The sequence below is a fragment of the Lissotriton helveticus genome, chromosome 11 (assembly GCF_964261635.1).
Source record: "Lissotriton helveticus chromosome 11, aLisHel1.1, whole genome shotgun sequence".
In the NCBI taxonomy this organism is placed as follows: Eukaryota; Metazoa; Chordata; class Amphibia; order Caudata; family Salamandridae; genus Lissotriton; species Lissotriton helveticus.
The window spans coordinates 1,083,012,330-1,083,037,870 of record NC_136072.1 but is presented as its reverse complement, the minus strand read 5'-3'; the positions used below and the strand labels follow the sequence as shown (position 1 = coordinate 1,083,037,870).

At 42.5% G+C, this 25,541-nt stretch overlaps 12 non-coding genes across 12 annotated transcripts; all 12 read right to left on the bottom strand.

The window, feature by feature from the left end:
* Positions 1 to 1,379: 1,379 nt before the first annotated feature.
* Positions 1,380 to 1,519, bottom strand: LOC144793872 (U4 spliceosomal RNA). Its single transcript, XR_013603327.1, has one exon. It is a non-coding gene; the product is annotated as a U4 spliceosomal RNA (small nuclear RNA).
* A 1,929-nt stretch (positions 1,520 to 3,448) lies between these two features.
* LOC144793949 (U4 spliceosomal RNA) lies at positions 3,449 to 3,588 on the bottom strand. The gene has a single exon (XR_013603396.1). It is a non-coding gene; the product is annotated as a U4 spliceosomal RNA (small nuclear RNA).
* Positions 3,589 to 5,517: 1,929 nt separating this feature from the next.
* Positions 5,518 to 5,657, bottom strand: LOC144793816 (U4 spliceosomal RNA). Its single transcript, XR_013603279.1, has one exon. It is a non-coding gene; the product is annotated as a U4 spliceosomal RNA (small nuclear RNA).
* A 1,929-nt stretch (positions 5,658 to 7,586) lies between these two features.
* Positions 7,587 to 7,726, bottom strand: LOC144793771 (U4 spliceosomal RNA). The gene has a single exon (XR_013603239.1). It is a non-coding gene; the product is annotated as a U4 spliceosomal RNA (small nuclear RNA).
* Positions 7,727 to 9,655: 1,929 nt separating this feature from the next.
* Positions 9,656 to 9,795, bottom strand: LOC144793914 (U4 spliceosomal RNA). Its single transcript, XR_013603364.1, has one exon. It is a non-coding gene; the product is annotated as a U4 spliceosomal RNA (small nuclear RNA).
* A 1,929-nt stretch (positions 9,796 to 11,724) lies between these two features.
* LOC144793711 (U4 spliceosomal RNA) lies at positions 11,725 to 11,864 on the bottom strand. The gene has a single exon (XR_013603184.1). It is a non-coding gene; the product is annotated as a U4 spliceosomal RNA (small nuclear RNA).
* Positions 11,865 to 13,793: 1,929 nt separating this feature from the next.
* Positions 13,794 to 13,933, bottom strand: LOC144793834 (U4 spliceosomal RNA). The gene has a single exon (XR_013603295.1). It is a non-coding gene; the product is annotated as a U4 spliceosomal RNA (small nuclear RNA).
* Positions 13,934 to 15,862: 1,929 nt separating this feature from the next.
* LOC144793815 (U4 spliceosomal RNA) lies at positions 15,863 to 16,002 on the bottom strand. Its single transcript, XR_013603278.1, has one exon. It is a non-coding gene; the product is annotated as a U4 spliceosomal RNA (small nuclear RNA).
* A 1,929-nt stretch (positions 16,003 to 17,931) lies between these two features.
* On the bottom strand, positions 17,932 to 18,071 carry LOC144793769 (U4 spliceosomal RNA). The gene has a single exon (XR_013603237.1). It is a non-coding gene; the product is annotated as a U4 spliceosomal RNA (small nuclear RNA).
* Positions 18,072 to 20,000: 1,929 nt separating this feature from the next.
* LOC144793893 (U4 spliceosomal RNA) lies at positions 20,001 to 20,140 on the bottom strand. The gene has a single exon (XR_013603345.1). It is a non-coding gene; the product is annotated as a U4 spliceosomal RNA (small nuclear RNA).
* A 1,929-nt stretch (positions 20,141 to 22,069) lies between these two features.
* Positions 22,070 to 22,209, bottom strand: LOC144793587 (U4 spliceosomal RNA). Its single transcript, XR_013603072.1, has one exon. It is a non-coding gene; the product is annotated as a U4 spliceosomal RNA (small nuclear RNA).
* Positions 22,210 to 24,138: 1,929 nt separating this feature from the next.
* On the bottom strand, positions 24,139 to 24,278 carry LOC144793578 (U4 spliceosomal RNA). The gene has a single exon (XR_013603063.1). It is a non-coding gene; the product is annotated as a U4 spliceosomal RNA (small nuclear RNA).
* Between the last annotated feature and the right edge of the window lie 1,263 nt (positions 24,279 to 25,541).

Here is a 25,541-nt window from a genome sequence, read left to right as displayed (position 1 = left end):
TTCAAAACATTTTAGGGGAAGATTCACAAGGACCTGACGCAACTGCATGGATGCATAAGTTTCCTTGAGTCAGTGCTGAATGTCCTTGTGCCACGATGAATGTGCTGTATTTACAATACAGCGCTCCATGGCGCAAGAATTAACAGATGCGTCAGAAATTCTGAAGCATCTGTTGGCACAAAAGTGACGCATTGCTGGAAATGCTCATGAAAGTGACGCAAAAAGCCCTGAGTCATAACTTATGCCTGGTCTGTTCAGGCGTAGGGATTTTGACACAGTGAAGGCGTAGAGTGATGTAGTGAAATCTTGTAGATTTCAGTGCGTCAGTTCTAGAAGGCTTTTAGCGTGGGAACGCCCACCCTGCATACATTATACCTGACGCAGGTATAATGTGATGCGGGACTTTACAATGTGACACATCTCCCTAGATGCGTCACATTGTAAATGGGCCGCAACATTTATGCCGCAGCTGCGTCACAATACAGATTTTTATACTTGCCCTATATATGGCTGTGTGTACGTTGTGTGTCTCCGTCTGCATGCAGCATACAAATGTGCCAGATCTGGTAGCCCAGTTGGGCTGATGCAGCCACACAAGAGCTCTTTGCCTGACCTCATTGTCACCAATTCAAATCAGAGAGGATCCATGCAGTCTTTCAAGGCTCTCAGGTGAAAAAATGGGCCCTAGAGCAAGGAAGAAAATAGGCCCCCTTGTTGAAGTTTGGAATATAAAATACCGCAATAATCAGGGTTCAGTGGGTCCCGCAGGTCTGTGGGCGCCAGTGCAACTGCACCTGCTGCACCAACAGAAGCTACGCCCCTGTCATAGAGCTGGGTAACATCAATTACTCAGTGCCACAAAGAGCATTAGAAATAAACTTTACATAATGTCAAACGGCAAAAACAAGAGCTTTGTCAGTTCTTGTTCTGTTTCAAACACTCCATACAATCTGTATGAACCCTCTCCACATTTTCCTACTGATAACAAATGCCTTCGCTCCCAGAAAAAAACTTTCTGGGCGGTTAGTGCACATTTGAATGGGAGATGAGACCTCGGAAGAGCCCAGCCCTGCGCCGGACTGCGAGTCACCTCAGAGAGCAGAAACAAAGCCCGTCCTCTGCCCATCACTGACCCAAGCGAATCCGTGGAGCAAAGATGAGAACAAAGGGGAAGAAATAAAAGAATAACGAAAACTCATCAAGGAAAATAAATCCCTAAATTACTGCTGTATTTAAAAAGCTGAGAAAACAAAAGAGAACGTAAAGAGTAAACTGAAGCCAAATGGAGTCACCGTTTTGTCCTTGTCACAGATCACAAACCTGCAAGTAAACTGCATTGCAAAATAAACTATCTTATTTTTTAATTACATATTCTCCAGTCTCCGAAGAGACTGTCAAAAATTGCCATTTCGACTATATTTCAAGTCTACATAACGGGGTATTGGGTAAAGTTTTCAACAAGCAATAATCGCGCCTCGGTTAAACCTCTTTGGCTACAATACTGCCACTGCGCAAAGCTAAACAATTTAGTGTGAATTTCATGCACACTTGCCCTAGTACCTCATGTTACAAAGAACATGATTCCTTTTCAAAAGATGTTATCTGTTTATGCATAACTACTCCTCCACTGCTTCTGATAGGCAATGTAAGACATATAATGGTGTTGTTTTACTAATTTCTATCAGCTCTCTGCCCCAAACCGTCGATAGCCACATGCAGAGAATTATGGGAAATTGTATGCTAAATAGCTGTCCAGGTAAGCAGCACCCTCCCAAGTTATGGATTTGATGCTCAGGCAGATATACCTTCACACAAAGATGAGATCTAGGCTGCTAACCATGGGTTGTGGAAAATATAAGAAGCACAAATTCATAATAGCATCCTCATAGGTCCCACTGTCTTCAAATGTTTACTAGAGAAGGAACGGCAATCAATTTAAAGGAAAATAAATGATAGATACATTTTTCCATATTCCATAATGCACGTCTGCCATTTCATGGCACTACATAGTTGCATTTGCTGCATTTCATTTTTAGCTTTAGGAGGTACAATATACTGGTTTCCTGGTTTTCAAAACATTTTAGGGGAAGATTCACAAGGACCTGACGCAACTGCATGGATGCATAAGTTTCCTTGAGTCAGTGCTGAATGTCCTTGTGCCACGATGAATGTGCTGTATTTACAATACAGCGCTCCATGGCGCAAGAATTAACAGATGCGTCAGAAATTCTGACGCATCTGTTGGCACAAAAGTGACGCATTGCTGGAAATGCTCATGAAAGTGACGCAAAAAGCCCTGAGTCATAACTTATGCCTGGTCTGTGCAGGCATAGGGATTTTGACACAGTGAAGGCTTAGAGTGATGTAGTGAAATCTTGTAGATTTCAGTGCGTGAGTTCTAGAAGGCTTTTAGCGTGGGAACGCCCACCCTGCATACATTATACCTGACGCAGGTATAATATGATGCGGGACTTTACAATGTGACACATCTCCCTAGATGCGTCACATTGTAAATGGGCCGCAACATTTATGCCGCAGCTGCGTCACAATACAGATTTTTATACTTGCCCTATATATGGCTGTGTGTACGTTGTGTGTCTCCGTCTGCATGCAGCATACAAATGTGCCAGATCTGGTAGCCCAGTTGGGCTGATGCAGCCACACAAGAGCTCTTTGCCTGACCTCATTGTCACCAATTCAAATCAGAGAGGATCCATGCAGTCTTTCAAGGCTCTCAGGTGAAAAAATGGGCCCTAGAGCAAGGAAGAAAATAGGCCCCCTTGTTGAAGTTTGGAATATAAAATACCGCAATAATCAGGGTTCAGTGGGTCCCGCAGGTCTGTGGGCGCCAGTGCAACTGCACCTGCTGCACCAACAGAAGCTACGCCCCTGTCATAGAGCTGGGTAACATCAATTACTCAGTGCCACAAAGAGCATTAGAAATAAACTTTACATAATGTCAAACGGCAAAAACAAGAGCTTTGTCAGTTCTTGTTCTGTTTCAAACACTCCATACAATCTGTATGAACCCTCTCCACATTTTCCTACTGATAACAAATGCCTTCGCTCCCAGAAAAAAACTTTCTGGGCGGTTAGTGCACATTTGAATGGGAGATGAGACCTCGGAAGAGCCCAGCCCTGCGCCGGACTGCGAGTCACCTCAGAGAGCAGAAACAAAGCCCGTCCTCTGCCCATCACTGACCCAAGCGAATCCGTGGAGCAAAGATGAGAACAAAGGGGAAGAAATAAAAGAATAACGAAAACTCATCAAGGAAAATAAATCCCTAAATTACTGCTGTATTTAAAAAGCTGAGAAAACAAAAGAGAACGTAAAGAGTAAACTGAAGCCAAATAGAGTCACCATTTTGTCCTTGACACAGATCACAAACCTGCAAGTAAATTGCATTGCAAAATAAACTATCTTATTTTTTAATTACATATTCTCCAGTCTCCGAAGAGACTGTCAAAAATTGCCATTTCAACTATATTTCAAGTCTACATAACTGGGTATTGGGTAAAGTTTTCAACAAGCAATAATCGCGCCTCGGTTAAACCTTATTGGCTACGATACTGCCACTGCGCAAAGCTAAACAATTTAGTGTGAATTTCATGCACACTTGCCCTAGTACCTCATGTTACAAAGAACATGATTCCTTTTCAAAAGATGTTATCTGTTTATGCATAACTACTCCTCCACTGCTTCTGATAGGCAATGTAAGACATATAATGGTGTTGTTTTACTAATTTCTATCAGCTCTCTGCCCCAAACCGTCGATAGCCACATGCAGAGAATTATGGGAAATTGTATGCTAAATAGCTGTCCAGGTAAGCAGCACCCTCCCAAGTTATGGATTTGATGCTCAGGCAGATATACCTTCACACAAAGATGAAATCTAGGCTGCTAACCATGGGTTGTGGAAAATATAAGAAGCACAAATTCATAATAGCATCCTCATAGGTCCCACTGTCTTCAAATGTTTACTAGAGAAGGAACGGCAATCAATTTAAAGGAAAATAAATGATAGATACATTTTTCCATATTCCATAATGCACGTCTGCCATTTCATGGCACTACATAGTTGCATTTGCTGCATTTCATTTTTAGCTTTAGGAGGTACAATATACTGGTTTCCTGGTTTTCAAAACATTTTAGGGGAAGATTCACAAGGACCTGACGCAACTGCATGGATGCATAAGTTTCCTTGAGTCAGTGCTGAATGTCCTTGTGCCACGATGAATGTGCTGTATTTACAATACAGCGCTCCATGGCGCAAGAATTAACAGATGCGTCAGAAATTCTGACGCATCTGTTGGCACAAAAGTGACGCATTGCTGGAAATGCTCATGAAAGTGACGCAAAAAGCCCTGAGTCATAACTTATGCCTGGTCTGTGCAGGCATAGGGATTTTGACACAGTGAAGGCTTAGAGTGATGTAGTGAAATCTTGTAGATTTCAGTGCTTGAGTTCTAGAAGGCTTTTAGCGTGGGAACGCCCACCCTGCATACATTATACCTGACGCAGGTATAATATGATGCGGGACTTTACAATGTGACACATCTCCCTAGATGCGTCACATTGTAAATGGGCCGCAACATTTATGCCGCAGCTGCGTCACAATACAGATTTTTATACTTGCCCTATATATGGCTGTGTGTACGTTGTGTGTCTCCGTCTGCATGCAGCATACAAATGTGCCAGATCTGGTAGCCCAGTTGGGCTGATGCAGCCACACAAGAGCTCTTTGCCTGACCTCATTGTCACCAATTCAAATCAGAGAGGATCCATGCAGTCTTTCAAGGCTCTCAGGTGAAAAAATGGGCCCTAGAGCAAGGAAGAAAATAGGCCCCCTTGTTGAAGTTTGGAATATAAAATACCGCAATAATCAGGGTTCAGTGGGTCCCGCAGGTCTGTGGGCGCCAGTGCAACTGCACCTGCTGCACCAACAGAAGCTACGCCCCTGTCATAGAGCTGGGTAACATCAATTACTCAGTGCCACAAAGAGCATTAGAAATAAACTTTACATAATGTCAAACGGCAAAAACAAGAGCTTTGTCAGTTCTTGTTCTGTTTCAAACACTCCATACAATCTGTATGAACCCTCTCCACATTTTCCTACTGATAACAAATGCCTTCGCTCCCAGAAAAAAACTTTCTGGGCGGTTAGTGCACATTTGAATGGGAGATGGGACCTCGGAAGAGCCCAGCCCTGCGCCGGACTGCGAGTCACCTCAGAGAGCAGAACCAAAGCCCGTCATCTGCCCATCACTGACCCAAGCGAATCCGTGGAGCAAAGATGAGAACAAAGGGGAAGAAATAAAAGAATAACGAAAACTCATCAAGGAAAATTAATCCCTAAATTACTGCTGTATTTAAAAAGCTGAGAAAACAAAAGAGAACGTAAAGAGTAAACTGAAGCCAAATAGAGTCACCGTTTTGTCCTTGACACAGATCACAAACCTGCAAGTAAATTGCATTGCAAAATAAACTATCTTATTTTTTAATTACATATTCTCCAGTCTCCGAAGAGACTGTCAAAAATTGCCATTTCGACTATATTTCAAGTCTCCATGACGGGGTATTGGGTAAAGTTTTCAATAAGCAATAATCGCACCTCGGTTAAACCTCATTGGCTACGATACCGCCACTGCGCAAAGCTAAACAATTTAGTGTGAATTTCATGCACACTTGCCCTAGTACCTCATGTTACAAAGAACATGATTCCTTTTCAAAAGATGTTATCTGTTTATGCATAACTACTCCTCCACTGCTTCTGATAGGCAATGTAAGACATATAATGGTGTTGTTTTACTAATTTCTATCAGCTCTCTGCCCCAAACCGTCGATAGCCACACGCAGAGAATTATGGGAAATTGTATGCTAAATAGCTGTCCAGGTAAGCAGCACCCTCCCAAGTTATGGATTTGATGCTCAGGCAGATATACCTTCACACAAAGATGAGATCTAGGCTGCTAACCATGGGTTGTGGAAAATATAAGAAGCACAAATTCATAATAGCATCCTCATAGGTCCCACTGTCTTCAAATGTTTACTAGAGAAGGAACGGCAATAAATTTAAAGGAAAATAAATTATAGATAAATTTTTCCATATTCCATAATGCACGTCTGCCATTTTATGGCACTACATAGTTGCATTTGCTGCATTTCATTTTTAGCTTTAGGAGGTACAATATACTGGTTTCCTGGTTTTCAAAACATTTTAGGGGAAGATTCACAAGGACCTGACGCAACTGCATGGATGCATAAGTTTCCTTGAGTCAGTGCTGAATGTCCTTGTGCCACGATGAATGTGCTGTATTTACAATACAGCGCTCCATGGCGCAAGAATTAACAGATGCGTCAGAAATTCTGACGCATCTGTTGGCACAAAAGTGACGCATTGCTGGAAATGCTCATGAAAGTGACGCAAAAAGCCCTGAGTCATAACTTATGCCTGGTCTGTGCAGGCGTAGGGATTTTGACACAGTGAAGGCGTAGAGTGATGTAGTGAAATCTTGTAGATTTCAGTGCGTCAGTTCTAGAAGGCTTTTAGCGTGGGAACGCCCACCCTGCATACATTATACCTGACGCAGGTATAATATGATGCGGGACTTTACAATGTGACACATCTCCCTAGATGCGTCACATTGTAAATAGGCCGCAACATTTATGCCGCAGCTGCGTCACAATACAGATTTTTATACTTGCCCTATATATGGCTGTGTGTACGTTGTGTGTCTCCGTCTGCATGCAGCATACAAATGTGCCAGATCTGGTAGCCCAGTTGGGCTGATGCAGCCACACAAGAGCTCTTTGCCTGACCTCATTGTCACCAATTCAAATCAGAGAGGATCCATGCAGTCTTTCAAGGATCTCAGGTGAAAAAATGGGCCCTAGAGCAAGGAAGAAAATAGGCCCCCTTGTTGAAGTTTGGAATATAAAATACCGCAATAATCAGGGTTCAGTGGGTCCCGCAGGTCTGTGGGCGCCAGTGCAACTGCACCTGCTGCACCAACAGAAGCTACGCCCCTGTCATAGAGCTGGGTAACATCAATTACTCAGTGCCACAAAGAGCATTAGAAATAAACTTTACATAATGTCAAACGGCAAAAACAAGAGCTTTGTCAGTTCTTGTTCTGTTTCAAACACTCCATACAATCTGTATGAACCCTCTCCACATTTTCCTACTGATAACAAATGCCTTCGCTCCCAGAAAAAAACTTTCTGGGCGGTTAGAGCACATTTGAATGGGAGATGAGACCTCGGAGGAGCCCAGCCCTGCGCCGGACTGCGAGTCACCTCAGAGAGCAGAAACAAAGCCCGTCCTCTGCCCATCACTGACCCAAGCGAATCTGTGGAGCAAAGATGAGAACAAAGGGGAAGAAATAAAAGAATAACGAAAAATCATCAAGGAAAATAAATCCCTAAATTACTACTGTATTTAAAAAGCTGAGAAAACAAAAGAGAACGTAAAGAGTAAACTAAAGCCAAATAGAGTCACCATTTTGTCCTTGTCACAGATCACAAACCTGCAAGTAAATTGCATTGCAAAATAAACTATCTTAGTTTTTAATTACATATTCTCCAGTCTCCGAAGAGACTGTCAAAAATTGCCATTTCGACTATATTTCAAGTCTCCATGACAAGGTATTGGGTAAAGTTTTCAATAAGCAATAATCGCGCCTCGGTTAAACCTCATTGGCTACGATACTGCCACTGCGCAAAGCTATACAATTTAGTGTGAATTTCATGCACACTTGCCCTAGTACCTCATGTTACAAAGAACATGATTCCTTTTCAAAAGATGTTATCTGTTTATGCATAACTACTCCTCCACTGCTTCTGATAGGCAATGTAAGACATATAATGGTGTTGTTTTACTAATTTCTATCAGCTCTCTGCCCCAAACCGTCGATAGCCACACGCAGAGAATTATGGGAAATTGTATGCTAAATAGCTGTCCAGGTAAGCAGCACCCTCCCAAGTTATGGATTTGATGCTCAGGCAGATATACCTTCACACAAAGATGAGATCTAGGCAGCTAACCATGGGTTGTGGAAAATATAAGAAGCACAAATTCATAATAGCATCCTCATAGGTCCCACTGTCTTCAAATGTTTACTAGAGAAGGAACGGCAATCAATTTAAAGGAAAATAAATGATAGATACATTTTTCCATATTCCATAATGCACGTCTGCCATTTCATGGCACTACATAGTTGCATTTGCTGCATTTCATTTTTAGCTTTAGGAGGTACAATATACTGGTTTCCTGGTTTTCAAAACATTTTAGGGGAAGATTCACAAGGACCTGACGCAACTGCATGGATGCATAAGTTTCCTTGAGTCAGTGCTGAATGTCCTTGTGCCACGATGAATGTGCTGTATTTACAATACAGCGCTCCATGGCGCAAGAATTAACAGATGCGTCAGAAATTCTGACGCATCTCTTGGCACAAAAGTGACGCATTGCTGGAAATGCTCATGAAAGTGACGCAAAAAGCCCTGAGTCATAACTTATGCCTGGTCTGTGCAGGCGTAGGGATTTTGACACAGTGAAGGCGTAGAGTGATGTAGTGAAATCTTGTAGATTTCAGTGCGTCAGTTCTAGAAGGCTTTTAGCGTGGGAACGCCCACCCTGCATACATTATACCTGACGCAGGTATAATATGATGTGGGACTTTACAATGTGACACATCTCCCTAGATGCGTCACATTGTAAATGGGCCGCAACATTTATGCCGCAGCTGCGTCACAATACAGATTTTTATACTTGCCCTATATATGGCTGTGTGTACGTTGTGTGTCTCCGTCTGCATACAGCATACAAATGTGCCAGATCTGGGAGCCCAGTTGGGCTGATGCAGTCACACAAGAGCTCTTTGCCTGACCTCATTGTCACCAATTCAAATCAGAGAGGATCCATGCAGTCTTTCAAGGCTCTCAGGTGAAAAAATGGGCCCTTGAGCAAGGAAGAAAATAGGCCCCCTTGTTGAAGTTTGGAATATAAAATACCGCAATAATCAAGGTTCAGTGGGTCCCGCAGGTCTGTGGGCGCCAGTGCAACTGCACCTGCTGCACCAACAGAAGCTACGCCCCTGTCATAGAGCTGGGTAACATCAATTACTCAGTGCCACAAAGAGCATTAGAAATACACTTTACATAATGTCAAACGGCAAAAACAAGAGCTTTGTCAGTTCTTGTTCTGTTTCAAACACACCATACAATCTGTATGAACCCTCTCCACATTTTCCTACTGATAACAAATGCCTTCGCTCCCAGAAAAAAACTTTCTGGGCGGTTAGTGCACATTTGAATGGGAGATGAGACCTCGGAAGAGCCCAGCCCTGCGCCGGACTGCGAGTCACCTCAGAGAGCAGAAACAAAGCCCGTCCTCTGCCCATCACTGACCCAAGCGAATCCGTGGAGCAAAGATGAGAACAAAGGGGAAGAAATAAAAGAATAACGAAAACTCATCAAGGAAAATAAATCCCTAAATTACTGCTGTATTTAAAAAGCTGAGAAAACAAAAGAGAACGTAAAGAGTAAACTGAAGCCAAATAGAGTCACCGTTTTGTCCTTGTCACAGATCACAAACCTGCAAGTAAATTGCATTGCAAAATAAACTATCTTATTTTTTAATGACATATTCTCCAGTCTCCGAAGAGACTGTCAAAAATTGCCATTTCGACTATATTTCAAGTCTCCATGACGGGGTATTGGATAAAGTTTTCAATAAGCAATAATCGCGCCTCGGTTAAATCTCATTGGCTACGATACTGCCACTGCGCAAAGCTAAACAATTTAGTGTGAATTTCATGCACACTTGCCCTAGTACCTCATGTTACAAAGAACATGATTCCTTTTCAAAATATGTTATCTGTTTATGCATAACTACTCCTCCACTGCTTCTGATAGGCAATGTAAGACATATAATGGTGTTGTTTTACTAATTTCTATCAGCTCTCTGCCCCAAACCGTCGATAGCCACACGCAGAGAATTATGGGAAATTGTATGCTAAATAGCTGTCCAGGTAAGCATCACCCTCCCAAGTTATGGATTTGATGCTCAGGCAGATATACCTTCACACAAAGATGAGATCTAGGCTGCTAACCATGGGTTGTGGAAAATATAAGAAGCACAAATTCATAATAGCATCCTCTTAGGTCCCACTGTCTTCAAATGTTTACTAGAGAAGGAACGGCAATCAATTTAAAGGAAAATAAATGATAGATACATTTTTCCATATTCCATAATGCACGTCTGCCATTTCATGGCACTACATAGTTGCATTTGCTGCATTTCATTTTTAGCTTTCGGAGGTACAATATACTGGTTTCCTGGTTTTCAAAACATTTTAGGGGAAGATTCACAAGGACCTGACGCAACTGCATGGATGCATAAGTTTCCTTGAGTCAGTGCTGAATGTCCTTGTGCCACGATGAATGTGCTGTATTTACAATACAGCGCTCCATGGCGCAAGAATTAACAGATGCGTCAGAAATTCTGACGCATCTGTTGGCACAAAAGTGTCGCATTGCTGGAAATGCTCATGAAAGTGACGCAAAAAGCCCTGAGTCATAACTTATGCCTGGTCTGTGCAGGCGTAGGGATTTTGACACAGTGAAGGCGTAGAGTGATGTAGTGAAATCTTGTAGATTTCAGTGCGTCAGTTCTAGAAGGCTTTTAGCGTGGGAACGCCCACCCTGCATACATTATACCTGACGCAGGTATAATATGATGCGGGACTTTACAATGTGACACATCTCCCTAGATGCGTCACATTGTAAATGGTCCGCAACATTTATGCCGCAGCTGCGTCACAATACAGATTTTTATACTTGCCCTATATATGGCTGTGTGTACGTTGTGTGTCTCCGTCTGCATGCAGCATACAAATGTGCCAGATCTGGTAGCCCAGTTGGGCTGATGCAGCCACAGAAGAGCTCTCTGCCTGACCTCATTGTCACCAATTCAAATCAGAGAGGATCCATGCAGTCTTTCAAGGCTCTCAGGTGAAAAAATGGGCCCTAGAGCAAGGAAGAAAATAGTACCCCTTGTTGAAGTTTGGAATATAAAATACCGCAATAATCAGGGTTCAGTGGGTCCCGCAGGTCTGTGGGCGCCAGTGCAACTGCACCTGCTGCACCAACAGAAGCTACGCCCCTGTCATAGAGCTGGGTAACATCAATTACTCAGTGCCACAAAGAGCATTAGAAATAAACTTTACATAATGTCAAACGGCAAAAACAAGAGCTTTGTCAGTTCTTGTTCTGTTTCAAACACTCCATACAATCTGTATGAACCCTCTCCACATTTTCCTACTGATAACAAATGCCTTCGCTCCCAGCAAAAAACTTTCTGGGCGGTTAGTGCACATTTGAATGGGAGATGAGACCTCGGAAGAGCCCAGCCCTGCCCCGGACTGCGAGTCACCTCAGAGAGCAGAAACAAAGCCCGTCCTCTGCCCATCACTGACCCAAGCGAATCCGTGGAGCAAAGATGAGAACAAAGGGGAAGAAATAAAAGAATAACGAAAACTCATCAAGGAAAATAAATCCCTAAATTACTGCTATATTTAAAAAGCTGAGAAAACAAAAGAGAACGTAAAGAGTAAACTGAAGCCAAATAGAGTCACCGCTTTGTCCTTGTCACAGATCACAAACCTGCAAGTAAATTGCATTGCAAAATAAACTATCTTATTTTTTAATTACATATTCTCCAGTCTCTGAAGAGACTGTCAAAAATTGCCATTTCGACTATATTTCAAGTCTCCATGACGGGGTATTGGGTAAAGTTTTCAATAAGCAATAATCGCGCCTCGGTTAAACCTCATTGGCTACAATACTGCCACTGCGCAAAGCTAAACAATTTAGTGTGAATTTCATGCACACTTGCCTTAGTACCTCATGTTACAAAGAACATGATTCCTTTTCAAAATATGTTATCTGTTTATGCATAACTACTCCTCCACTGCTTCTGATAGGCAATGTAAGATATATAATGGTGTTGTTTTACTAATTTCTATCAGCTCTCTGCCCCAAACCGTCGATAGCCACACGCAGAGAATTATGGGAAATTGTATGCTAAATAGCTGTCCAGGTAAGCAGCACCCTCCCAAGTTATGGATTTGATGCTCAGGCAGATATACCTTCACACAAAGATGAGATCTAGGCTGCTAACCATGGGTTGTGGAAAATATAAGAAGCACAAATTCATAATAGCATCCTCATAGGTCCCACTGTCTTCAAATGTTTACTAGAGAAGGAACGGCAATCAATTTAAAGGAAAATAAATGATAGATACATTTTTCCATATTCCATAATGCACGTCTGCCATTTCATGGCACTACATAGTTGCATTTGCTGCATTTCATTTTTAGCTTTAGGAGGTACAATATACTGGTTTCCTGGTTTTCAAAACATTTTAGGGGAAGATTCACAAGGACCTGACGCAACTGCATGGATGCATACGTTTCCTTGAGTCAGTGCTGAATGTCCTTGTGCCACGATGAATGTGCTGTATTTACAATACAGCGCTCCATGGCGCAAGAATTAACAGATGCGTCAGAAATTCTGACGCATCTGTTGGCACAAAAGTGACGCATTGCTGGAAATGCTCATGAAAGTGACGCAAAAAGCCCTGAGTCATAACTTATGCCTGGTCTGTGCAGGCATAGGGATTTTGACACAGTGAAGGCTTAGAGTGATGTAGTGAAATCTTGTAGATTTCAGTGCGTGAGTTCTCGAAGGCTTTTAGCGTGGGAACGCCCACCCTGCATACATTATACCTGACGCAGGTATAATATGATGCGGGACTTTACAATGTGACACATCTCCCTAGATGCGTCACATTGTAAATGGGCCGCAACATTTATGCCGCAGCTGCGTCACAATACAGATTTTTATACTTGCCCTATATATGGCTGTGTGTACGTTGTGTGTCTCCGTCTGCATGCAGCATACAAATGTGCCAGATCTGGTAGCCCAGTTGGGCTGATGCAGCCACACAAGAGCTCTTTGCCTGACCTCATTGTCACCAATTCAAATCAGAGAGGATCCATGCAGTCTTTCAAGGCTCTCAGGTGAAAAAATGGGCCCTAGAGCAAGGAAGAAAATAGGCCCCCTTGTTGAAGTTTGGAATATAAAATACCGCAATAATCAGGGTTCAGTGGGTCCCGCAGGTCTGTGGGCGCCAGTGCAACTGCACCTGCTGCACCAACAGAAGCTACGCCCCTGTCATAGAGCTGGGTAACATCAATTACTCAGTGCCACAAAGAGCATTAGAAATAAACTTTACATAATGTCAAACGGCAAAAACAAGAGCTTTGTCAGTTCTTGTTCTGTTTCAAACACTCCATACAATCTGTATGAACCCTCTCCACATTTTCCTACTGATAACAAATGCCTTCGCTCCCAGAAAAAAACTTTCTGGGCGGTTAGTGCACATTTGAATGGGAGATGAGACCTCGGAAGAGCCCAGCCCTGCGCCGGACTGCGAGTCACCTCAGAGAGCAGAAACAAAGCCCGTCCTCTGCCCATCACTGACCCAAGCGAATCCGTGGAGCAAAGATGAGAACAAAGGGGAAGAAATAAAAGAATAACGAAAACTCATCAAGGAAAATAAATCCCTAAATTACTGCTGTATTTAAAAAGCTGAGAAAACAAAAGAGAACGTAAAGAGTAAACTGAAGCCAAATAGAGTCACCATTTTGTCCTTGACACAGATCACAAACCTGCAAGTAAATTGCATTGCAAAATAAACTATCTTATTTTTTAATTACATATTCTCCAGTCTCCGAAGAGACTGTCAAAAATTGCCATTTCGACTATATTTCAAGTCTACATAACGGGGTATTGGGTAAAGTTTTCAACAAGCAATAATCGCGTCTCGGTTAAACCTCATTGGCTACGATACCGCCACTGCGCAAAGCTAAACAATTTAGTGTGAATTTCATGCACACTTGCCCTAGTACCTCATGTTACAAAGAACATGATTCCTTTTCAAAAGATGTTATCTGTTTATGCATAACTACTCCTCCACTGCTTCTGATAGGCAATGTAAGACATATAATGGTGTTGTTTTACTAATTTCTATCAGCTCTCTGCCCCAAACCGTCGATAGCCACACGCAGAGAATTATGGGAAATTGTATGCTAAATAGCTGTCCAGGTAAGCAGCACCCTCCCAAGTTATGGATTTGATGCTCAGGCAGATATACCTTCACACAAAGATGAGATCTAGGCTGCTAACCATGGGTTGTGGAAAATATAAGAAGCACAAATTCATAATAGCATCCTCATAGGTCCCACTGTCTTCAAATGTTTACTAGAGAAGGAACGGCAATAAATTTAAAGGAAAATAAATTATAGATAAATTTTTCCATATTCCATAATGCACGTCTGCCATTTTATGGCACTACATAGTTGCATTTGCTGCATTTCATTTTTAGCTTTAGGAGGTACAATATACTGGTTTCCTGGTTTTCAAAACATTTTAGGGGAAGATTCACAAGGACCTGACGCAACTGCATGGATGCATAAGTTTCCTTGAGTCAGTGCTGAATGTCCTTGTGCCACGATGAATGTGCTGTATTTACAATACAGCGCTCCATGGCGCAAGAATTAACAGATGCGTCAGAAATTCTGACGCATCTGTTGGCACAAAAGTGACGCATTGCTGGAAATGCTCATGAAAGTGACGCAAAAAGCCCTGAGTCATAACTTATGCCTGGTCTGTGCAGGCATAGGGATTTTGACACAGTGAAGGCTTAGAGTGATGTAGTGAAATCTTGTAGATTTCAGTGCTTGAGTTCTAGAAGGCTTTTAGCGTGGGAACGCCCACCCTGCATACATTATACCTGACGCAGGTATAATATGATGCGGGACTTTACAATGTGACACATCTCCCTAGATGCGTCACATTGTAAATGGGCCGCAACATTTATGCCGCAGCTGCGTCACAATACAGATTTTTATACTTGCCCTATATATGGCTGTGTGTACGTTGTGTGTCTCCGTCTGCATGCAGCATACAAATGTGCCAGATCTGGTAGCCCAGTTGGGCTGATGCAGCCACACAAGAGCTCTTTGCCTGACCTCATTGTCACCAATTCAAATCAGAGAGGATCCATGCAGTCTTTCAAGGCTCTCAGGTGAAAAAATGGGCCCTAGAGCAAGGAAGAAAATAGGCCCCCTTGTTGAAGTTTGGAATATAAAATACCGCAATAATCAGGGTTCAGTGGGTCCCGCAGGTCTGTGGGCGCCAGTGCAACTGCACCTGCTGCACCAACAGAAGCTACGCCCCTGTCATAGAGCTGGGTAACATCAATTACTCAGTGCCACAAAGAGCATTAGAAATAAACTTTACATAATGTCAAACGGCAAAAACAAGAGCTTTGTCAGTTCTTGTTCTGTTTCAAACACTCCATACAATCTGTATGAACCCTCTCCACATTTTCCTACTGATAACAAATGCCTTCGCTCCCAGAAAAAAACTTTCTGGGCGGTTAGTGCACATTTGAATGGGAGATGGGACCTCGGAAGAGCCCAGCCCTGCGCCGGACTGCGAGTCACCTCAGAGAGCAGAACCAAAGCCCGTCATCTGCCCATCACTGACCCAAGCGAATCCGTGGAGCAAAGATGAGAACAAAGGGGAAGAAATAAAAGAATAACGAAAACTCATCAAGGAAAATTAATCCCTAAATTACTGCTGTATTTAAAAAGCTGAGAAAACAAAAGAGAACGTAAAGAGTAAACTGAAGCCAAATAGAGTCACCGTTTTGTCCTTGACACAGATCACAAACCTGCAAGTAAATTGCATTGCAAAATAAACTATCTTATTTTTTAATTACATATTCTCCAGTCTCCGAAGAGACTGTCAAAAATTGCCATTTCGACTATATTTCAAGTCTCCATGACGGGGTATTGGGTAAAGTTTTCAATAAGCAATAATCGCACCTCGGTTAAACCTCATTGGCTACGATACCGCCACTGCGCAAAGCTAAACAATTTAGTGTGAATTTCATGCACACTTGCCCTAGTACCTCATGTTACAAAGAACATGATTCCTTTTCAAAAGATGTTATCTGTTTATGCATAACTACTCCTCCACTGCTTCTGATAGGCAATGTAAGACATATAATGGTGTTGTTTTACTAATTTCTATCAGCTCTCTGCCCCAAACCGTCGATAGCCACACGCAGAGAATTATGGGAAATTGTATGCTAAATAGCTGTCCAGGTAAGCAGCACCCTCCCAAGTTATGGATTTGATGCTCAGGCAGATATACCTTCACACAAAGATGAGATCTAGGCTGCTAACCATGGGTTGTGGAAAATATAAGAAGCACAAATTCATAATAGCATCCTCATAGGTCCCACTGTCTTCAAATGTTTACTAGAGAAGGAACGGCAATAAATTTAAAGGAAAATAAATTATAGATAAATTTTTCCATATTCCATAATGCACGTCTGCCATTTTATGGCACTACATAGTTGCATTTGCTGCCTTTCATTTTTAGCTTTAGGAGGTACAATATACTGGTTTCCTGGTTTTCAAAACATTTTAGGGGAAGATTCACAAGGACCTGACGCAACTGCATGGATGCATAAGTTTCCTTGAGTCAGTGCTGAATGTCCTTGTGCCACGATGAATGTGCTGTATTTACAATACAGCGCTCCATGGCGCAAGAATTAACAGATGCGTCAGAAATTCTGACGCATCTGTTGGCACAAAAGTGACGCATTGCTGGAAATGCTCATGAAAGTGACTCAAAAAGCCCTGAGTCATAACTTATGCCTGGTCTGTGCAGGCGTAGGGATTTTGACACAGTGAAGGCGTAGAGTGATGTAGTGAAATCTTGTAGATTTCAGTGCGTCAGTTCTAGAAGGCTTTTAGCGTGGGAACGCCCACCCTGCATACATTATACCTGACGCAGGTATAATATGATGCGGGACTTTACAATGTGACACATCTCCCTAGATGCGTCACATTGTAAATAGGCCGCAACATTTATGCCGCAGCTGCGTCACAATACAGATTTTTATACTTGCCCTATATATGGCTGTGTGTACGTTGTGTGTCTCCGTCTGCATGCAGCATACAAATGTGCCAGATCTGGTAGCCCAGTTGGGCTGATGCAGCCACACAAGAGCTCTTTGCCTGACCTCATTGTCACCAATTCAAATCAGAGAGGATCCATGCAGTCTTTCAAGGATCTCAGGTGAAAAAATGGGCCCTAGAGCAAGGAAGAAAATAGGCCCCCTTGTTGAAGTTTGGAATATAAAATACCGCAATAATCAGGGTTCAGTGGGTCCCGCAGGTCTGTGGGTGCCAGTGCAACTGCACCTGCTGCACCAACAGAAGCTACGCCCCTGTCATAGAGCTGGGTAACATCAATTACTCAGTGCCACAAAGAGCATTAGAAATAAACTTTACATAATGTCAAACGGCAAAAACAAGAGCTTTGTCAGTTCTTGTTCTGTTTCAAACACTCCATACAATCTGTATGAACCCTCTCCACATTTTCCTACTGATAACAAATGCCTTCGCTCCCAGAAAAAAACTTTCTGGGCGGTTAGTGCACATTTGAATGGGAGATGAGACCTCGGAGGAGCCCAGCCCTGCGCGGGACTGCGAGTCACCTCAGAGAGCAGAAACAAAGCCCGTCCTCTGCCCATCACTGACCCAAGCGAATCTGTGGAGCAAAGATGAGAACAAAGGGGAAGAAATAAAAGAATAACGAAAAATCATCAAGGAAAATAAATCCCTAAATTACTACTGTATTTAAAAAGCTGAGAAAACAAAAGAGAACGTAAAGAGTAAACTGAAGCCAAATAGAGTCACCATTTTGTCCTTGTCACAGATCACAAACCTGCAAGTAAATTGCATTGCAAAATAAACTATCTTAGTTTTTAATTACATATTCTCCAGTCTCCGAAGAGACTGCCAAAAATTGCCATTTCGACTATATTTCAAGTCTCCATGACAAGGTATTGGGTAAAGTTTTCAATAAGCAATAATCGCGCCTCGGTTAAACCTCATTGGCTACGATACTGCCACTGCGCAAAGCTATACAATTTAGTGTGAATTTCATGCACACTTGCCCTAGTACCTCATGTTACAAAGAACATGATTCCTTTTCAAAAGATGTTATCTGTTTATGCATAACTACTCCTCCACTGCTTCTGATAGGCAATGTAAGACATATAATGGTGTTGTTTTACTAATTTCTATCAGCTCTCTGCCCCAAACCGTCGATAGCCACACGCAGAGAATTATGGGAAATTGTATGCTAAATAGCTGTCCAGGTAAGCAGCACCCTCCCAAGTTATGGATTTGATGCTCAGGCAGATATACCTTCACACAAAGATGAGATCTAGGCAGCTAACCATGGGTTGTGGAAAATATAAGAAGCACAAATTCATAATAGCATCCTCATAGGTCCCACTGTCTTCAAATGTTTACTAGAGAAGGAACGGCAATCAATTTAAAGGAAAATAAATGATAGATACATTTTTCCATATTCCATAATGCACGTCTGCCATTTCATGGCACTACATAGTTGCATTTGCTGCATTTCATTTTTAGCTTTAGGAGGTACAATATACTGGTTTCCTGGTTTTCAAAACATTTTAGGGGAAGATTCACAAGGACCTGACGCAACTGCATGGATGCATAAGTTTCCTTGAGTCAGTGCTGAATGTCCTTGTGCCACGATGAATGTGCTGTATTTACAATACAGCGCTCCATGGCGCAAGAATTAACAGATGCGTCAGAAATTCTGACGCATCTCTTGGCACAAAAGTGACGCATTGCTGGAAATGCTCATGAAAGTGACGCAAAAAGCCCTGAGTCATAACTTATGCCTGGTCTGTGCAGGCGTAGGGATTTTGACACAGTGAAGGCGTAGAGTGATGTAGTGAAATCTTGTAGATTTCAGTGCGTCAGTTCTAGAAGGCTTTTAGCGTGGGAACGCCCACCCTGCATACATTATACCTGACGCAGGTATAATATGATGTGGGACTTTACAATGTGACACATCTCCCTAGATGCGTCACATTGTAAATGGGCCGCAACATTTATGCCGCAGCTGCGTCACAATACAGATTTTTATACTTGCCCTATATATGGCTGTGTGTACGTTGTGTGTCTCCGTCTGCATACAGCATACAAATGTGCCAGATCTGGGAGCCCAGTTGGGCTGATGCAGTCACACAAGAGCTCTTTGCCTGACCTCATTGTCACCAATTCAAATCAGAGAGGATCCATGCAGTCTTTCAAGGCTCTCAGGTGAAAAAATGGGCCCTTGAGCAAGGAAGAAAATAGGCCCCCTTGTTGAAGTTTGGAATATAAAATACCGCAATAATCAAGGTTCAGTGGGTCCCGCAGGTCTGTGGGCGCCAGTGCAACTGCACCTGCTGCACCAACAGAAGCTACGCCCCTGTCATAGAGCTGGGTAACATCAATTACTCAGTGCCACAAAGAGCATTAGAAATAAACTTTACATAATGTCAAACGGCAAAAACAAGAGCTTTGTCAGTTCTTGTTCTGTTTCAAACACACCATACAATCTGTATGAACCCTCTCCACATTTTCCTACTGATAACAAATGCCTTCGCTCCCAGAAAAAAACTTTCTGGGCGGTTAGTGCACATTTGAATGGGAGATGAGACCTCGGAAGAGCCCAGCCCTGCGCCGGACTGCGAGTCACCTCAGAGAGCAGAAACAAAGCCCGTCCTCTGCCCATCACTGACCCAAGCGAATCCGTGGAGCAAAGATGAGAACAAAGGGGAAGAAATAAAAGAATAACGAAAACTCATCAAGGAAAATAAATCCCTAAATTACTGCTGTATTTAAAAAGCTGAGAAAACAAAAGAGAACGTAAAGAGTAAACTGAAGCCAAATAGAGTCACCGTTTTGTCCTTGTCACAGATCACAAACCTGCAAGTAAATTGCATTGCAAAATAAACTATCTTATTTTTTAATGACATATTCTCCAGTCTCCGAAGAGACTGTCAAAAATTGCCATTTCGACTATATTTCAAGTCTCCATGACGGGGTATTGGGTAAAGTTTTCAATAAGCAATAATCGCGCCTCGGTTAAATCTCATTGGCTACGATACTGCCACTGCGCAAAGCTAAACAATTTAGTGTGAATTTCATGCACACTTGCCCTAGTACCTCATGTTACAAAGAACATGATTCCTTTTCAAAATATGTTATCTGTTTATGCATAACTACTCCTCCACTGCTTCTGATAGGCAATGTAAGACATATAATGGTGTTGTTTTACTAATTTCTATCAGCTCTCTGCCCCAAACCGTCGATAGCCACACGCAGAGAATTATGGGAAATTGTATGCTAAATAGCTGTCCAGGTAAGCATCACCCTCCCAAGTTATGGATTTGATGCTCAGGCAGATATACCTTCACACAAAGATGAGATCTAGGCTGCTAACCATGGGTTGTGGAAAATATAAGAAGCACAAATTCATAATAGCATCCTCTTAGGTCCCACTGTCTTCAAATGTTTACTAGAGAAGGAACGGCAATCAATTTAAAGGAAAATAAATGATAGATACATTTTTCCATATTCCATAATGCACGTCTGCCATTTCATGGCACTACATAGTTGCATTTGCTGCATTTCATTTTTAGCTTTCGGAGGTACAATATACTGGTTTCCTGGTTTTCAAAACATTTTAGGGGAAGATTCACAAGGACCTGACGCAACTGCATGGATGCATAAGTTTCCTTGAGTCAGTGCTGAATGTCCTTGTGCCACGATGAATGTGCTGTATTTACAATACAGCGCTCCATGGCGCAAGAATTAACAGATGCGTCAGAAATTCTGACGCATCTGTTGGCACAAAAGTGTCGCATTGCTGGAAATGCTCATGAAAGTGACGCAAAAAGCCCTGAGTCATAACTTATGCCTGGTCTGTGCAGGCGTAGGGATTTTGACACAGTGAAGGCGTAGAGTGATGTAGTGAAATCTTGTAGATTTCAGTGCGTCAGTTCTAGAAGGCTTTTAGCGTGGGAACGCCCACCCTGCATACATTATACCTGACGCAGGTATAATATGATGCGGGACTTTACAATGTGACACATCTCCCTAGATGCGTCACATTGTAAATGGTCCGCAACATTTATGCCGCAGCTGCGTCACAATACAGATTTTTATACTTGCCCTATATATGGCTGTGTGTACGTTGTGTGTCTCCGTCTGCATGCAGCATACAAATGTGCCAGATCTGGTAGCCCAGTTGGGCTGATGCAGCCACAGAAGAGCTCTCTGCCTGACCTCATTGTCACCAATTCAAATCAGAGAGGATCCATGCAGTCTTTCAAGGCTCTCAGGTGAAAAAATGGGCCCTAGAGCAAGGAAGAAAATAGTACCCCTTGTTGAAGTTTGGAATATAAAATACCGCAATAATCAGGGTTCAGTGGGTCCCGCAGGTCTGTGGGCGCCAGTGCAACTGCACCTGCTGCACCAACAGAAGCTACGCCCCTGTCATAGAGCTGGGTAACATCAATTACTCAGTGCCACAAAGAGCATTAGAAATAAACTTTACATAATGTCAAACGGCAAAAACAAGAGCTTTGTCAGTTCTTGTTCTGTTTCAAACACTCCATACAATCTGTATGAACCCTCTCCACATTTTCCTACTGATAACAAATGCCTTCGCTCCCAGCAAAAAACTTTCTGGGCGATTAGTGCACATTTGAATGGGAGATGAGACCTCGGAAGAGCCCAGCCCTGCCCCGGACTGCGAGTCACCTCAGAGAGCAGAAACAAAGCCCGTCCTCTGCCCATCACTGACCCAAGCGAATCCGTGGAGCAAAGATGAGAACAAAGGGGAAGAAATAAAAGAATAACGAAAACTCATCAAGGAAAATAAATCCCTAAATTACTGCTATATTTAAAAAGCTGAGAAAACAAAAGAGAACGTAAAGAGTAAACTGAAGCCAAATAGAGTCACCGCTTTGTCCTTGTCACAGATCACAAACCTGCAAGTAAATTGCATTGCAAAATAAACTATCTTATTTTTTAATTACATATTCTCCAGTCTCTGAAGAGACTGTCAAAAATTGCCATTTCGACTATATTTCAAGTCTCCATGACGGGGTATTGGGTAAAGTTTTCAATAAGCAATAATCGCGCCTCGGTTAAACCTCATTGGCTACGATACTGCCACTGCGCAAAGCTAAACAATTTAGTGTGAATTTCATGCACACTTGCCTTAGTACCTCATGTTACAAAGAACATGATTCCTTTTCAAAATATGTTATCTGTTTATGCATAACTACTCCTCCACTGCTTCTGATAGGCAATGTAAGACATATAATGGTGTTGTTTTACTAATTTCTATCAGCTCTCTGCCCCAAACCGTCGATAGCCACACGCAGAGAATTATGGGAAATTGTATGCTAAATAGCTGTCCAGGTAAGCAGCACCCTCCCAAGTTATGGATTTGATGCTCAGGCAGATATACCTTCACACAAAGATGAGATCTAGGCTGCTAACCATGGGTTGTGGAAAATATAAGAAGCACAAATTCATAATAGCATCCTCATAGGTCCCACTGTCTTCAAATGTTTACTAGAGAAGGAACGGCAATCAATTTAAAGGAAAATAAATGATAGATACATTTTTCCATATTCCATAATGCACGTCTGCCATTTCATGGCACTACATAGTTGCATTTGCTGCATTTCATTTTTAGCTTTAGGAGGTACAATATACTGGTTTCCTGGTTTTCAAAACATTTTAGGGGAAGATTCACAAGGACCTGACGCAACTGCATGGATGCATAAGTTTCCTTGAGTCAGTGCTGAATGTCCTTGTGCCACGATGAATGTGCTGTATTTACAATACAGCGCTCCATGGCGCAAGAATTAACAGATGCGTCAGAAATTCTGACGCATCTGTTGGCACAAAAGTGACGCATTGCTGGAAATGCTCATGAAAGTGACGCAAAAAGCCCTGAGTCATAACTTATGCCTGGTCTGTGCAGGCATAGGGATTTTGACACAGTGAAGGCTTAGAGTGATGTAGTGAAATCTTGTAGATTTCAGTGCGTGAGTTCTCGAAGGCTTTTAGCGTGGGAACGCCCACCCTGCATACATTATACCTGACGCAGGTATAATATGATGCGGGACTTTACAATGTGACACATCTCCCTAGATGCGTCACATTGTAAATGGGCCGCAACATTTATGCCGCAGCTGCGTCACAATACAGATTTTTATACTTGCCCTATATATGGCTGTGTGTACGTTGTGTGTCTCCGTCTGCATGCAGCATACAAATGTGCCAGATCTGGTAGCCCAGTTGGGCTGATGCAGCCACACAAGAGCTCTTTGCCTGACCTCATTGTCACCAATTCAAATCAGAGAGGATCCATGCAGTCTTTCAAGGCTCTCAGGTGAAAAAATGGGCCCTAGAGCAAGGAAGAAAATAGGCCCCCTTGTTGAAGTTTGGAATATAAAATACCGCAATAATCAGGGTTCAGTGGGTCCCGCAGGTCTGTGGGCGCCAGTGCAACTGCACCTGCTGCACCAACAGAAGCTACGCCCCTGTCATAGAGCTGGGTAACATCAATTACTCAGTGCCACAAAGAGCATTAGAAATAAACTTTACATAATGTCAAACGGCAAAAACAAGAGCTTTGTCAGTTCTTGTTCTGTTTCAAACACTCCATACAATCTGTATGAACCCTCTCCACATTTTCCTACTGATAACAAATGCCTTCGCTCCCAGAAAAAAACTTTCTGGGCGGTTAGTGCACATTTGAATGGGAGATGAGACCTCGGAAGAGCCCAGCCCTGCGCCGGACTGCGAGTCACCTCAGAGAGCAGAAACAAAGCCCGTCCTCTGCCCATCACTGACCCAAGCGAATCCGTGGAGCAAAGATGAGAACAAAGGGGAAGAAATAAAAGAATAACGAAAACTCATCAAGGAAAATAAATCCCTAAATTACTGCTGTATTTAAAAAGCTGAGAAAACAAAAGAGAACGTAAAGAGTAAACTGAAGCCAAATAGAGTCACAATTTTGTCCTTGACACAGATCACAAACCTGCAAGTAAATTGCATTGCAAAATAAACTATCTTATTTTTTAATTACATATTCTCCAGTCTCCGAAGAGACTGTCAAAAATTGCCATTTCGACTATATTTCAAGTCTACATAACGGGGTATTGGGTAAAGTTTTCAACAAGCAATAATCGCGCCTCGGTTAAACCTCATTGGCTACGATACTGCCACTGCGCAAAGCTAAACAATTTAGTGTGAATTTCATGCACACTTGCCCTAGTACCTCATGTTACAAAGAACATGATTCCTTTTCAAAAGATGTTATCTGTTTATGCATAACTACTCCTCCACTGCTTCTGATAGGCAATGTAAGACATATAATGGTGTTGTTTTACTAATTTCTATCAGCTCTCTGCCCCAAACCGTCGATAGCCACATGCAGAGAATTATGGGAAATTGTATGCTAAATAGCTGTCCAGGTAAGCAGCACCCTCCCAAGTTATGGATTTGATGCTCAGGCAGATATACCTTCACACAAAGATGAGATCTAGGCTGCTAACCATGGGTTGTGGAAAATATAAGAAGCACAAATTCATAATAGCATCCTCATAGGTCCCACTGTCTTCAAATGTTTACTAGAGAAGGAACGGCAATCAATTTAAAGGAAAATAAATGATAGATAAATTTTTCCATATTCCATAATGCACTTCTGCCATTTCATGGCACTACATAGTTGCATTTGCTGCATTTCATTTTTAGCTTTAGGAGGTACAATATACTGGTTTCCTGGTTTTCAAAACATTTTAGGGGAAGATTCACAAGGACCTGACGCAACTGCATGGATGCATAAGTTTCCTTGAGTCAGTGCTGAATGTCCTTGTGCCACGATGAATGTGCTGTATTTACAATACAGCGCTCCATGGCGCAAGAATTAACAGATGCGTCAGAAATTCTGACGCATCTGTTGGCACAAAAGTGACGCATTGCTGGAAATGCTCATGAAAGTGACGCAAAAAGCCCTGAGTCATAACTTATGCCTGGTCTGTGCAGGCATAGGGATTTTGACACAGTGAAGGCTTAGAGTGATGTAGTGAAATCTTGTAGATTTCAGTGCGTGAGTTCTAGAAGGCTTTTAGCGTGGGAACGCCCACCCTGCATACATTATACCTGACGCAGGTATAATATGATGCGGGACTTTACAATGTGACACATCTCCCTAGATGCGTCACATTGTAAATGGGCCGCAACATTTATGCCGCAGCTGCGTCACAATACAGATTTTTATACTTGCCCTATATATGGCTGTGTGTACGTTGTGTGTCTCCGTCTGCATGCAGCATACAAATGTGCCAGATCTGGTAGCCCAGTTGGGCTGATGCAGCCACACAAGAGCTCTTTGCCTGACCTCATTGTCACCAATTCAAATCAGAGAGGATCCATGCAGTCTTTCAAGGCTCTCAGGTGAAAAAATGGGCCCTAGAGCAAGGAAGAAAATAGGCCCCCTT